Source organism: Ranitomeya imitator, chromosome 3 (genome assembly GCF_032444005.1).
Source record: "Ranitomeya imitator isolate aRanImi1 chromosome 3, aRanImi1.pri, whole genome shotgun sequence".
Taxonomy (NCBI): Eukaryota; Metazoa; Chordata; class Amphibia; order Anura; family Dendrobatidae; genus Ranitomeya; species Ranitomeya imitator.
This window is the reverse complement of record NC_091284.1, coordinates 384,034,633-384,049,921: the sequence shown is the minus strand read 5'-3', so window position 1 is coordinate 384,049,921 and position 15,289 is coordinate 384,034,633.

Below are 15,289 nucleotides of genomic sequence, written 5' to 3'. Positions count from 1 at the left end.
GCGCAGCATCCGGGACCAATACCTGCGGGAAAGACAGCAGCGGGCTAGAAGTGGGTCAGCAGTCCCACTGAAGAAGCGCAAATACATATATTATGACCGTCTTTCCTTTTTGGATGTCAGTTGTTATGGCTGGCAATCAGGCAACACAGCGTGCAGTAATCAGCGCACATACAGAGATCTGGCAATAACCAAAAACAATAGGACGAGCTCTGAGACGTGGAATCTCTGTAGACTGCAGTACCTGATCTATCCTCACACAACTATAAGCAGCAGTGGATTGCGCCTATCACTACCTATGCAACTCGGCACTGCCTGAGGAGCTGACTAGCCTGAAGATAGAAATACAAGCCTGACTTACCTCAGAGAAATACCCCAAAGGAATAGGCAGCCCCCCACATATAATGACTGTTAGCAAGATGAAAAGACAAACGTAGGAATGAAATAGATTCAGCAAAGTGAGGCCCGATATTCTAGACAGAGCGAGGATAGCAAAGAGAACTATGCAGTCTACAAAAACCCTAAAACGAAAACCACGCAAAGGGGCAAAAAGACCCACCGTGCCGAACTAACAGCACGGCGGTGCACCCCTTTGCTTCTCAGAGCTTCCAGCAAAAGTTAATAGCAAGCTGGACAGAAAAAACAGAAGACAAACTAGAAGCACTTATCTAGCAGAGCAGCAGGCCCAAGGAAAGATGCAGTAGCTCAGATCACACACTGGAACATTGACAAGGAGCAAGGAAGACAGACTCAGGTGGAGCTAAATAGCAAGGCAGCCAACGAGCTCACCAAAACACCTGAGGGAGGAAGCCCAGAGACTACAATACCACTTGTGACCACAGAAGTGAACTCAGCCACAGAATTCACAACAGTACCCCCCCTTGAGGAGGGGTCACCGAACCCTCACCAGAACCCCCAGGCTGACCAGGATGAGCCACATGAAAGGCACGAACAAGATCTGGGGCATGGACATCAGAGGCAAAAACCCAGGAATTATCTTCCTGAGCATAACCCTTCCATTTGACCAGATACTGGAGTTTCCGTCTAGAGACACGAGAATCCAAAATCTTCTCCACAATATACTCCAATTCCCCCTCCACCAAAACAGGGGCAGGAGGCTCCACAGATGGAACCATAGGTGCCACGTATCTCCTCAACAACGACCTATGGAATACATTATGTATGGAAAAGGAGTCTGGGAGGGTCAGACGAAAAGACACCGGATTGAGAATCTCAGAAATCCTATACGGACCAATAAAACGAGGTTTAAATTTAGGAGAGGAAACCTTCATAGGAATATGACGAGAAGATAACCAAACCAGATCCCCAACACGAAGTCGGGGTCCCACATGGCGTCTGCGATTAGCGAAAAGCTGAGCCTTCTCCTGGGACAAGGTCAAATTGTCCACTACCTGAGTCCAGATCTGCTGCAACCTGTCCACCACAGAATCCACACCAGGACAGTCCGAAGACTCAACCTGTCCTGAAGAGAAACGAGGATGGAACCCAGAATTGCAGAAAAATGGAGAGACCAAGGTAGCCGAGCTGGCCCGATTATTAAGGGCGAACTCAGCCAACGGCAAAAATGACACCCAATCATCCTGGTCAGCGGAAACAAAACATCTCAGATATGTTTCCAAGGTCTGATTGGTTCGTTCGGTCTGGCCATTAGTCTGAGGATGGAAGGCCGAGGAGAAAGATAGGTCAATGCCCATCCTACCACAAAAGGCTCGCCAGAACCTCGAGACAAACTGGGAACCTCTGTCAGAAACAATATTCTCAGGAATGCCATGTAAACGAACCACATGCTGGAAGAACAAAGGCACCAAATCAGAGGAGGAAGGCAATTTAACCAAGGGCACCAGATGGACCATTTTAGAAAAGCGATCACAGACCACCCAAATGACCGACATTTTTTGAGAAACGGGAAGGTCAGAAATGAAATCCATCGAAATATGTGTCCAAGGCCTCTTCGGGACCGGCAAGGGCAAAAGCAACCCACTGGCACGTGAACAGCAGGGCTTAGCCCTAGCACAAATTCCACAGGACTGCACAAAAGCACGCACATCCCGTGACGGAGACGGCCACCAGAAGGATCTAGCAACCAACTCCCTGGTACCAAAGATTCCTGGATGACCGGCCAGCACCGAACAATGAAGTTCAGAGATAACTTTACTAGTCCACCTATCAGGGACGAACAGTTTCTCGGCCGGACAATGATCAGGTTTATTAGCCTGAAATTTCTGCAACACTCTCCGCAAATCAGGGGAGATGGCAGACACAATGACTCCTTCCTTGAGGATACTCGCCGGCTCAGATAACCCCGGAGAGTCGGGCACAAAACTCCTAGACAGAGCATCCGCCTTCACATTTTTAGAGCCCGGAAGGTATGAAATCACAAAATCAAAACGAGCAAAAAATAACGACCAACGGGCCTGTCTAGGATTCAAGCGCTTGGCAGACTCAAGATAAGTAAGGTTCTTATGATCAGTCAAAACCACCACGCGATGCTTAGCACCCTCAAGCCAATGACGCCACTCCTCGAATGCCCACTCCATGGCCAGCAACTCTCGGTTGCCCACATCATAATTACGCTCAGCAGCAGAAAATTTCCTGGAAAAGAAAGCACATGGTTTGAACACTGAGCAACCAGAACCTCTCTGTGACAAAACCGCCCCTGCACCAATCTCAGAAGCATCAACCTCGACCTGGAACGGAAGAGAAACATCAGGTTGACACAACACAGGGGCACAGCAAAAACGACGCTTCAACTCCTGAAAAGCTTCCACGGCAGCAGAAGACCAATTAACCAAATCAGCACCCTTCTTGGTCAAATCGGTCAATGGTCTGGCAATGCTAGAAAAATTACAGATGAAGCGACGATAAAAATTAGCAAAGCCCAGGAATTTCTGCAGACTTTTTAGAGATGTCGGCTGAGTCCAATCCTGGATGGCCTGAACCTTAACCGGATCCATCTCGATAGTAGAAGGGGAAAAGATGAACCCCAAAAATGAAACTTTCTGCACACCGAAGAGACACTTTGATCCCTTCACGAACAAGGAATTAGCACGCAGTACCTGGAAAACCATTCTGACTTGCTTCACATGAGACTCCCAATCATCTGAGAAGATCAAAATGTCATCCAAGTAAACAATCAAGAATTTATCCAGATACTCATGGAAAATGTCATGCATAAAAGACTGAAAAACAGATGGAGCATTGGCAAGTCCGAACGGCATCACCAGATACTCAAAATGACCCTCGGGCGTATTAAATGCCGTTTTCCATTCATCTCCCTGCCTGATTCTCACCAGATTATACGCACCACGAAGATCAATCTTAGTAAACCAACTAGCCCCCTTAATCCGAGCAAACAAGTCAGAAATCAATGGCAAGGGATACTGAAACTTAACAGTGATCTTATTAAGAAGGCGGTAATCAATACACGGTCTTAGCGAACCATCCTTCTTGGCTACAAAAAAGAACCCTGCTCCCAATGGTGACGACGATGGGCGAATATGTCCCTTCTCCAGGGACTCCTTCACATAACTGCGCATAGCGGTGTGTTCAGGTACGGACAAATTAAATAAACGACCCTTAGGGAATTTACTACCAGGAATCAAATCGATAGCACAATCACAATTCCTATGCGGAGGTAGGGCATCAGACTTGGACTCTTCAAATACATCCTGAAAGTCCGACAAGAACTCTGGGATGTCAGAAGGAATGGATGACGAAATAGACAAAAATGGAACATCACCATGTACTCCCTGACAACCCCAGCTGGTTACCGACATAGAGTTCCAATCCAATACTGGATTATGGGTTTGTAGCCATGGCAACCCCAACACGACCACATCATGCAAATTATGCAGTACCAGAAAGCGAATAACTTCCTGATGTGCAGGAGCCATGCACATGGTCAGCTGGGCCCAGTACTGAGGCTTATTCTTGGCCAAAGGTGTAGCATCAATTCCTCTCAACGGAATAGGACACCGCAAAGGCTCCAAGAAAAATCCACAACATTTAGCATAATCCAAATCCATCAGATTCAGGGCAGCGCCTGAATCCACAAACGCCATGACAGAATACAATGACAAAGAGCACATTAAGGTAATGGACAAAAGGAATTTGGACTGTACAGTACCAATAACGGCAGAGCTATCGAACCGCCTAGTGCGTTTAGGACAATTAGAAATAGCATGAGTAGAATCACCACAATAGAAACACAGTCTGTTCAGACGTCTGTGTTCTTGCCGTTCTACTTTAGTCATAGTCCTGTCGCACTGCATAGGCTCAGGTTTACTCTCAGACAATACCGCCAGATGGTGCACAGATTTACGCTCGCGCAAGCGACGACCGATCTGAATGGCCAAGGACATAGACTCATTCAAACCAGCAGGCATAGGAAATCCCACCATTACATCCTTAAGAGCTTCAGAGAGACCCTTTCTGAACAAAGCCGCTAGTGCAGATTCATTCCACTGAGTGAGTACTGACCACTTCCTAAATTTCTGACAATATACTTCTACATCATCCTGACCCTGGCATAAAGCCAGCAGATTTTTCTCAGCCTGATCCACTGAATTAGGCTCATCGTAAAGCAATCCCAGCGCCTGGAAAAATGCATCAACATTACTCAATGCAGAATCTCCTGGTGCAAGAGAAAACGCCCAGTCCTGTGGGTCGCCGCGCAAAAAAGAAATAATAATCAAAACCTGTTGAATAGGATTACCAGAAGAATGAGGTTTCAAGGCCAAAAATAGCTTACAATTATTTCTGAAGCTCAGGAACTTAGTTCTGTCACCAAAAAACAAATCAGGAATCGGAATTCTTGGTTCTAGCATCGATTTCTGATCAATAGTATCTAGAATCTTTTGTACATTTACAACGAGATTATCCATTGAGGAGCACAGAGCCTGAATATCCATGTCCACAGCTGTGTCCTGAAGCACTCTAATGTCTAGGGGAAAAAAAAGACTGAAGACAGAGCTAAGAAAAAAAAATGATGTCAGGATTTCTTTTTTCCCTCTATTGGGAATCATTGGTGTGGCTCCTTGTACTGTTATGGCTGGCAATCAGGCAACACAGTGTGCAGTAATCAGCGCACATACAAAGATCTGGCAATAACCAAAAACAATAGGACGAGCTCTGAGACGTGGAATCTCTGTAGACTGCAGTACCTGATCTATCCTCACACAACTATAAGCAGCAGTGGATTGCGCCTATCACTACCTATGCAACTCGGCACTGCCTGAGGAGCTGACTAGCCTGAAGATAGAAATACAAGCCTGACTTACCTCAGAGAAATACCCCAAAGGAATAGGCAGCCCCCCACATATAATGACTGTTAGCAAGATGAAAAGACAAACGTAGGAATGAAATAGATTCAGCAAAGTGAGGCCCGATATTCTAGACAGAGCGAGGATAGCAAAGAGAACTATGCAGTCTACAAAAACCCTAAAACGAAAACCACGCAAAGGGGCAAAAAGACCCACCGTGCCGAACTAACAGCACGGCGGTGCACCCCTTTGCTTCTCAGAGCTTCCAGCAAAAGTTAATAGCAAGCTGGACAGAAAAAACAGAAGACAAACTAGAAGCACTTATCTAGCAGAGCAGCAGGCCCAAGGAAAGATGCAGTAGCTCAGATCCAACACTGGAACATTGACAAGGAGCAAGGAAGACAGACTCAGGTGGAGCTAAATAGCAAGGCAGCCAACGAGCTCACCAAAACACCTGAGGGAGGAAGCCCAGAGACTGCAATACCACTTGTGACCACAGAAGTGAACTCAGCCACAGAATTCACAACAGTCAGTATGGATCTTAGGCAGTAAGTAAAAACCACTAAACACATTTGTAATGAAACTAATTCTTAGTCTGTTTTGTTGATTATGGTTATTACATTGCAAATTACATGTAAGGATGTGTCAATATAGTGCAAACAATAATGTAAACAAGCTTAAATTACCAAAGGGTCCTGGAGGAGAGAGGACCCTGCCCGCAAAGCATCCCAAGCTACAACAAGGGATGGGTGAGAATGTAGTATGTGAGTTTAGAGATGTTCATGCATTGGTTTGTTGGATGGGTTGTTACTGCAGGTTATCTGATTGTTTTAAGAGGTGGGTCTTCCTGGTTTCTTTGTAGCTTGAAATGGTACGCGACATTATGATGTGTTGTATTAGTGTTTGTAACATTTGTGGTGATCCCCAAGACAAATCTTGTATATTCTTGTGGGAATATGAGATAAGAGGGGAGTAGAGAAAGAGATGTGCTGATCTGAGGTTGTGTGTATGTTTTTTTGTGAATATAGCTCACAGATGTGTAATTAAACAATGGCCACAAATAAATTACCTTTTTTTTTTTGTTTTTATTAACAGAACACAGTCTAACCTCACAGAGAGGGAGACAGGGTCGGAATCGAAGGCTGTGATAGATCCTGTAAGTGTGGATGAAGAGGTGGCAGGCCCATCTTTGGAATCTTCAGCATCCATCCTTGAGGACCCATCAGCATCATCATCACTGCAGGCAGCAGCAAGTGAGGAAGATGCAGCACCACCACCCTCAGCAGCACATGATGCGGAAAGGCATGAGGAACATGGCAAGAGCAGCAGCCCTACAGGCCCACTGGTGTCATCCCCACAGGCAGCTGGGCCTTTACGGAGATCCCACCGGAGGAGAGAGCTGCAAGCCACAAGAACTGATGTTGATGCTGGGGTCCTCAATTATTTGGCCAGGGCAGCCACAGATGATGGAGAGGAGGTCTTTGCCCGCAGCCTTGCCCGTTACTTTAGACCCCTTCCCCATGAGGTGAAGCTATGTGTGAGAGGATGTATGCAAATCCTGATTGATTTAAGCACCCCTCCAAATAACCCCTATGAGGTGTTTGAATATCGGGAGCGAAGGCAGCTTGCCCAAACCAACCTCTTGCGCCTTCAATTCCCTCAACAGGAGCAGGATCAATCAGGATTTGCAGCACCTACTCCACGTATGCCTACACCTCAACCCCTCCCACCACAAAATGTACAAAGGCCATCAGTCTACCATATGGCAGGCTACAACCCCCAATCCCAATATGGCCACTTTTCCAGACCCAGTGATGTAGGCTGGTCCCAACCTGGGTTTGGACAACATGGCCATTTTGGGGTTGGGTATGATGTAAGCCAATATGTCCGTCAGCATGAGGCACAGAGACAATTGGTTTATGGACACCACACAACTGGCCAATATGAACAAGGCCAGTATTCTGGCCCACAAGCCACTGCATCCTCACAGGATGAAGTCCCATTGGCCCAACAAAGGCCCCCTGACCAGGACCCTGAGCTGCCACCATCTCCACCGCCAACTTACAGGGATCTGTAATGTGTTTTTTGTTTTGCTTCATTATCTTGTTTTTTGGGAGCTGCCTACCATGTTCGTTATTTGTTTGGGCACCATTTCCACTTTGTCGTGGTTACTTGTTTCAAAAAAAAAAAAAAAAAGTTAAAAAATACCATATGACCAAAATATGGTTTAAAGTTGCTTGGTATGTTACTAAAAATGTTTCACAAAAGCCAATTGATGTTTGTGGATAAATCATTTTTGCATCACACACATATTCAGAAAACATAAACATATGGTCATTGAGGAAACACAACACACACAGTACTGTTTCAGTGGATGAAAATAGTATATTTCTCAAAGATATCTAGAAAATAATGAAATCACAACTGAGAAACAGCATAATCTTGCCAGGGAGTAGAACCCTGAGGAGAAACAAAAAAATTGGTCAAAACATCCCTAACTTTTAGGCCAGAAAGGGGACGGCGCGGAGGAGGGCCATGTGGTGTTGGCCTAATTACACTACGCAACATGTGTTCATCATTACAATCTGAGAAGCAATCATGTATGTGGATATAGTTGTGCAAAATTACTGATGCTTTGATAACTTCATTTACTGTAGCCTCACTGAGCTGTATGGCAGTCTGTAGGACACGCCATTTGGCCACCAGAATACCAAAGGCGCACTCCACCAGTCTCTGCGCCCTAGAAAGGCACAAATTAAATATCCTCCGACGGTGGTCCAGGTTGCGCCGGGGATAAGGCCTCATGACATGTCTGGTGAGTTGGAACGCCTCATCTCCAACAAAAAAAAGGCAGTGCTTCTGCAGTGGAGCCTGGAAGTTGTTGTGGTGGTGGGAGATGTAACTGGTTGTCATGTAGCCGCCAACCCATTATAGACGAATTGAAGACCTTAGAGTCTCCAGTTCGGCCATAGGCCCCAATGTCTACAATTATAAACCTGTAGTTACTGTCAACTACAGCTAACAGAACTACAGAGAAAAACTGCTTATAGCTGTAGAATTGGGAGCCAGAGTTCGGCGGCTTACGTACCCTGATATGTTTCCCATCCACCACTCCAATGCAGTTTGGGAAGTCACAATTGACCTGGAACCCACGGGCTATTTTGAGCCAATCAGCCTGTTTTGGCTCAGGCATCACAAGGTCCTGGAAACTATCCCATATTTGCCGACAGGTTAACCGCACAATGCCATAAATTGTGGATCGGCCAATCAAAAACTCTAGGTGGAGTCCCGCAAAGGACAATCCAGTGGACAGGAATCTGAAAGTGAAACAAACAAAAAAATTAGGTATGTTTCAAGAGTGCACACAAAACATGAATAAGCACAATCATATTTGCTTTTTTCTGAAACAAGATTAACGCTGGAAAGGGAAAAATGTCCTTAGGGTGCTTAACTATAACATTTACGTAACTTTGTCACATCTGCTTGTGACCTAATGTACACATATTCCGGGAAAAAACAGATTGAAACAAACACATAAAATAAAAAAGATCATCAATATACAGTGTGTGAGGATGTAGAACACATACTGTAAGGTAAGGAGAAGACGTTCCTCGGCGGAGATGGCTTTGCGCATTCTTGTGTCCTGAAATGTGATTCCTGGGCGTAATATCTCCAACAATCTGTCAAATGTTTGCATTGTCAAGCGACAGTAGAGATAAAACTTTTCTGGATGTTCCCGCAGAGCTGTATATAGCCGATGAAAATGGCCTTTTGTGAGTCAAAAGAGGATGCACCCATATTCTTCTGCTCCTCCTTTGCGGATCCACAATCACAGGGTATGGCTGCCCAAACTGACGCGACAAGACCCAGTTAAACAAAACCCGCTGCATTGGGGTGAACTGCAGGTGGTCAGACATGATACAAATGTTACCACAACACTACAACAGATGTCAAATCTCAAAATGACCATATGGGAGTGAGCCACCTTTTGTAGAGGCCTTAAATAGGGTTGATGACGGTAATTTAAATCAATTTTAGCTTCCAAAACTGTTAAATGTCCATTTTGTCAGGTTGCGTGAAAAATACGCATTACGGTGGGCATACGGATTACATACGCAACATTACATGCGCAAAATACGCGACCACACCTTGCCTACGGAGTACTTATGGATCACCGTATTTCGAATTTTGAGGCGTATTACGACCGTAAATTGCGGACTGTATTTTTATACGCTGAGTGTGAGGCCGGCCTTAGATGCGCCAATTATGTCTCTTTGCTCCGCTCTTCTCACTTGCCCTGTGCTGGCCATCCCTCCACACCATGCAGCCTCATTGACTGGTTATAACCTCGATGACGTCACCACTAGTCCTTGTTGCTGCTTCCCAGGAGCTCCTTCTCCTAGTGGTTCTCAACCTAGACAGTCCCATCGTGGTAACATCCAGGTTGAAAACTGTTTATCCCCAGACATGGATTACATCGTAAGTTATAAGGGAACTTTTGAACAATTGGGTAGACACCCCTAGTGGAGTATACGAATGCCAGACCTGGAAGATTTCCTTATGCCTAAGCAACATATATTCTGTCTGGATACTTTATGTTAAGGTCTCTGATTCATCTTGTATAAGGCCAGATTGCGGTCTGACTCGGAGTGCTCTAGGTGCAGGAATGACAATGCTGGACTGCTTCATATAAATCCTACACAAGACCAAAAAAGGAGTAAATGTCCCACTAGATTAAATCAGTATAAATATTTTATTGAAAGATACAAAATCAAAAAAAGTATAAAACAGACATGAAAGGTAAACACAATAACTCATGAGGAGAAAGAGCGACACAACTAGAGTAACAGACCAGGTAAGTGAGCATACCTAACAGGCATATCGTCTATATTCATGAGCATCCATTACAGCAAGTGAAAGCCTCATAATAGGGTTGGATACTGATGAATATACCATGACCTCCATATAAACACATCAGAAGCTAATCTTAAATACTCTATGGAGCCTGGTAGAAAAGATTATTAAAAGGACTCCTTCACAGGTTGCTCAGCTTACCCATAGTAATGTCCGTCAGTGTGCGCTCCACAGCAGCCCCAACGTGCGTTTCGCATGGGCTTCTTCCGGGGGCTGTGTGTGTGTGGGGTGGTGTGTGTGTGTCATTCCCACATGCTTATAAATCACTGGATCAGCTGTTACCGCTACTAATTATTGCTGCCCGGCGCCTGCGCACTCAGATGTCTTATCTGTTGTTATGGCCAGAAAATGGCCGCCGTGCATGCGCGCAAAGGTGCCAGTCGTCGGCATTATGTCTGGGCAACAACTTAATTAACCTGCCGCTATCGACCGAGTGTCCCAGCACCTATATGGCGCATGTGCGCTGCATACCGCATCCTATAGGACACATCGCCTCAGACCGCACACATGTCAGGGCGGGCGAGGGGAAATCCCCATGACGTCATATCGCCCGCCTGACACTACGGAGGCCCGCAGGGATGCATCAGAATGCAGTCACAGCGGACATGCGCACATGCTGGGAGGTAAATGAAGTAAAATAAGCATAAAGAAGAGAGGAGGGAGGGAAGGGAAAATGCTCTGGATGTGTGTCCGAGGTTGGTTGCTTTCTGGCTGGTGATTATCAGTCGAATAGAGGGGGTTTATAGATGCGTGGTCCCAAAGGAACCGGTGGTGTGTTTGTTGGGCTATGTACAGAAGATAAGAGTAGTTAACAATTTGAAGATAGCAATTGCTAGACTATTGTACATGGCTCGAAAGGTCATAGCAAGGTGGAGTTTTATGATAAACTGTGGACACCCTGGTTGGAATTGGGGTAGGCGAGGGATGAGGAAAGAACGTTCTGTGAAGTTTGCTTATAAGGGGACAGTAGGAGTCATCACATAATACTAAAGTATATGCCGGTATACGATATACTAAGGGAAGAGCATGAGCTGTCTAAATGGGGAGAAAAGGGGGGGTTGGGTAATGTTAGGATATATTGCGGGGGAGGAAATCTTTTCAAAATCCCTGTATTGTTGTAAAATGTTTATTGTGATGTTATACTTAATAAAAATCTATTTGAGTTAAAAAAGGTCTCTGATTCTTTTGGTGAGTTTAAAAGACTCACTTTGCCAGGCCACTTTACCAGGAGATCTTACTCCTCGCTACTGGAAAGGTCCAAGTCTCTGGTGGCATTCTGGAAGAGGCTTGCCATGCCCTGTAGCTCTCAGCATGATCAGACCTTTACAAATCCCTTGATGACCAGCTCCCGCTGTGCAAAAAATTTAGCAAAGTTCATCATTATTTGGTCAGAGCCCTTCAACCATTAGCCCAAAGAACATCAGGGTTTCTTAAGGATTTATGTGCTTAGAAGTTTTTCGGACAAAAAATGGTGTCAGGATTTTTCATGGTTATCCTGTGATGTAACACATCGATACCCCATGATGTGGCTATTAAAGCCTTAAAATTTCACATGTCTTGTTACAGCAAATTCACACAGGATCTCCAGGATTTAATTCTGCAAGTTACCTTTTTTTTCTTATGACCCATAATTTTTCACATTTGATCACTCATTTTCTTTGCAGAAGAGGGTTTTCTCTAAGGGGGCTAAATATTCTCCATCGCTAGCAAATCTGGTAATGGCTTATTGAGAGTTGTTGTTCCTGTATTCCATCTCCAGCCCTTTTGGGCATGGCGTGGTCTGGTATGGCAGACACATAGATGATCTCCTCTTCATACGTGGGGCAATGTGTCTGCCATAACAGACTTCGTTGAATATTTTAACAAAAATAGCTTTAATTTGCAGTATACCTATATTTTTCATAAAAACACAATTTCATTTTTGGACCATCAAATACACAGGTTTACAAAAAAATATTTTTTGTAATCATCGCAGGTGACTTTTTAGTTTTCTGAATCATCTTTTTATCCTGATTTCAAAAATGTATATAGTTTTTCTGTAGCATGTATTGTTTCCATGGAGCAGCATCATTATTATGAGTTATAGGAAATATACTGGCGACTAGTGTTGAGCGATACCTTCCGATATCGGAAAGTATCGGTATCGGTTTGGATCGGCCGATATTCAAAAAATATCGGATATCGCCGATACCGATACCCGATCCCAATGCAAGTCAATGGGACCAAAATATCGGAATTAAAATAAACCCTTTCTTTCCTTGTAGGTTCATTCTACCTGAAGGAAAACAACTAAGAATAATGTAGGATGTATGGGGGAGGTGGCGGAGACATTAAAGGCAATGAGGATTAGTCCAATCAAATAGAATAGCATGTTTTTTTTTTTTTTTTAAAGACGTTCGGATTGAAAAAGATATTGAGTATGTAAATTTTTTTTATTTTGTCAGATATTGATGTTTCACTATTCCACGCCCTTCCCCTTCTTTTTTTTCTTTTTTTTTTTTTCTTTTCCCACACTTTCATCTTCATCATCATCAGCATCCTTGACATCAACTTCTTCACCTTATTCATCTTCTTCTTCATCTTCTACCTATTTTTTTTTTTTATTACATTCTTCATATTCATTTTCTTCAACTATTATTATTCTTCCTATTCTACATATTCTTTTTATTCCACTGTTATTATTCTTCCTATTCTACTTCTTCATCATATTCTCATTTGTGACAGGCATTCCCGTAGTTGTTATCTATAAAAGTTGGAAGATTACACCTTCCGTTCTGCCAGTCACAAAAGTTACATTTGTCCGCGTTCAGTTTGGCCTGCAGCATCAGGCTTTATCCAGGGGCACCACGAGGAGGAACGGACTCACCCCCATACACTGCTTAGTCTTCTTCTGCATATAATTTAGATAATATCTTTTGCTCTGATATTAAGTCTTATGCTTAATGTTCTTCTGCTCTTTGTTCTGCAGCCTCTTGTTCTTCTGCTTCTCGGTCTTCCATGTTGTCGTCTCCAGGGTCTTCGTCTCCAGTGTCGTCATCTCCGCCGTCGTCGTCTCAGCCGTCGTCGTCTCCGCCGTCGTCGTCGTCGTCGTCATCGGGGTGGTCTTCCGGGTCGTCGTCATCGGGGTGGTCTTCCGGGTTGTCGACGTTAGGGTCTTCAACTTGGAAATGTAGCAGAAGGTACAAGAAGGCTGAGAAAATGCCAAGAACCAGCTGATGGAACTGGAACTCGGATGGCTACCCGAAGGTTCAAGAGCCTATGGAACTACCGAGGACCAGCTGACGTTACTGGAACCCGGTTACTAAGCAGGAGGTACCCGTGCTAAAAAGCACTACCAAGGACCGCCTGACGTTGGCGGAACTCGGATACCCAGAAGGAGGCACCTAAGCCAAAGGCTCTGCCCGGAACCAGATGACGTTACTGGAACCAGGATGGGGAGCAGAAGGTACAAGAGCAAAAGACACTGCCGAGAACCAGCTGACGGTACTGGAACCCGGATGGGTAGCCGAATGTCCAAGAGCCAATGGAACTACCAAGGACCAGCTGACGTTACTGGAACCCGGTTACTAAGCAGGAGGTACCCGTGCCTGAAAGCACTACCAAGGACCACCTGACATTGGTGGAACTTGGATACCCAGAAGGAGGCACCTAAGCCAAAGGCTCTGCCCGGAACCAGCTGACGGTACTGGAACCAGGATGGGGAGCAGAAGGTACAAGAGCAAAAGACACTGCCGAGAACCAGCTGACGGTGCTGGAACCAGGTGGTGGACCCGAAGGCCCACAGGAGAGGAGAGAACAGCTAGGCCGCGAGGCAGCCGCAGTTACCGAACCCCAACAGTCCTACAGGGGGAGCTGGGCCTACTGGCACTACAGAACCAGCCTTGACTACCAGTTCACGCAGCCCACATAGGAAGCTCCTAAACTGGAGGCACCCTGGAGTTGGCTAACTCGACCGCCCCACGACGGGGCAAGCATAGGCGTCTCAGTGAAGTTGACACAACCCGGAAACAGCTGACGGTGCTGAAACCAGGCTTGGTACGAGGGAGTACCTGTGACAAGAACACTGCCGAGAACCAGCTGGCGGTGCTGGAACCCGGATGCGTTGCCCCAGTGTGCAAGAGCCAATGGCACGACCGAGGACCAGCTGACGGTGCTGGAACCCGGTTACTAAGCTGTAGGTGCCCGCGCTTAAAAGCACTACCAAGGACCGCCTGGCGTTGGCGGAACTCGGATACCCAGGAGGAGGCACCTAAGCCAAAGGCTCGGCCCGGAACCAGCTGACGGTGCTGGAACCAGGTGGTGGACCCCAAGGCCCACAGGAGAGGAGAGAACAGCTAGGCCGCGAGGCAGCCGCAGTTACCGAACCCCAACAGTCCTACAGGGGGAGCTGGGCCTACTGGCACTACAGAACCAGCCTTGACTACCAGTTCACGCAGCCCACATAGGAAGCTCCTAAACTGGAGGCACCCTGGAGTTGGCTAACTCGACCGCCCCACGACGGGGCAAGCATAGGCGTCTCAGTGAAGTTGACACAACCCGGAAACAGCTGACGGTGCTGAAACCAGGCTTGGCACGAGGGAGTACCTGTGACAAGAACACTGCCGAGAACCAGCTGGCGGTGCTGGAACCCGGATGCGTTGCCCCAGTGTGCAAGAGCCAATGGCACGACCGAGGACCAGCTGACGGTGCTGGAACCCGGTTACTAAGCTGTAGGTGCCCGCGCTTAAAAGCACTACCAAGGACCGCCTGGCGTTGGCGGAACTCGGATACCCAGGAGGAGGCACCTAAGCCAAAGGCTCGGCCCGGAACCAGCTGACGGTGCTGGAACCAGGTGGTGGACCCCAAGGCCCACAGGAGAGGAGAGAACAGCTAGGCCGCGAGGCAGCCGCAGTTACCGAACCCCAACAGTCCTACAGGGGGAGCTGGGCCTACTGGCACTACAGAACCAGCCTTGACTACCAGTTCACGCAGCCCACATAGGAAGCTCCTAAACTGGAGGCACCCTGGAGTTGGCTAACTCGACCGCCCCACGACGGGGCAAGCATAGGCGTCTCAGTGAAGTTGACACAACCCGGAAACAGCTGACGGTGCTGAAA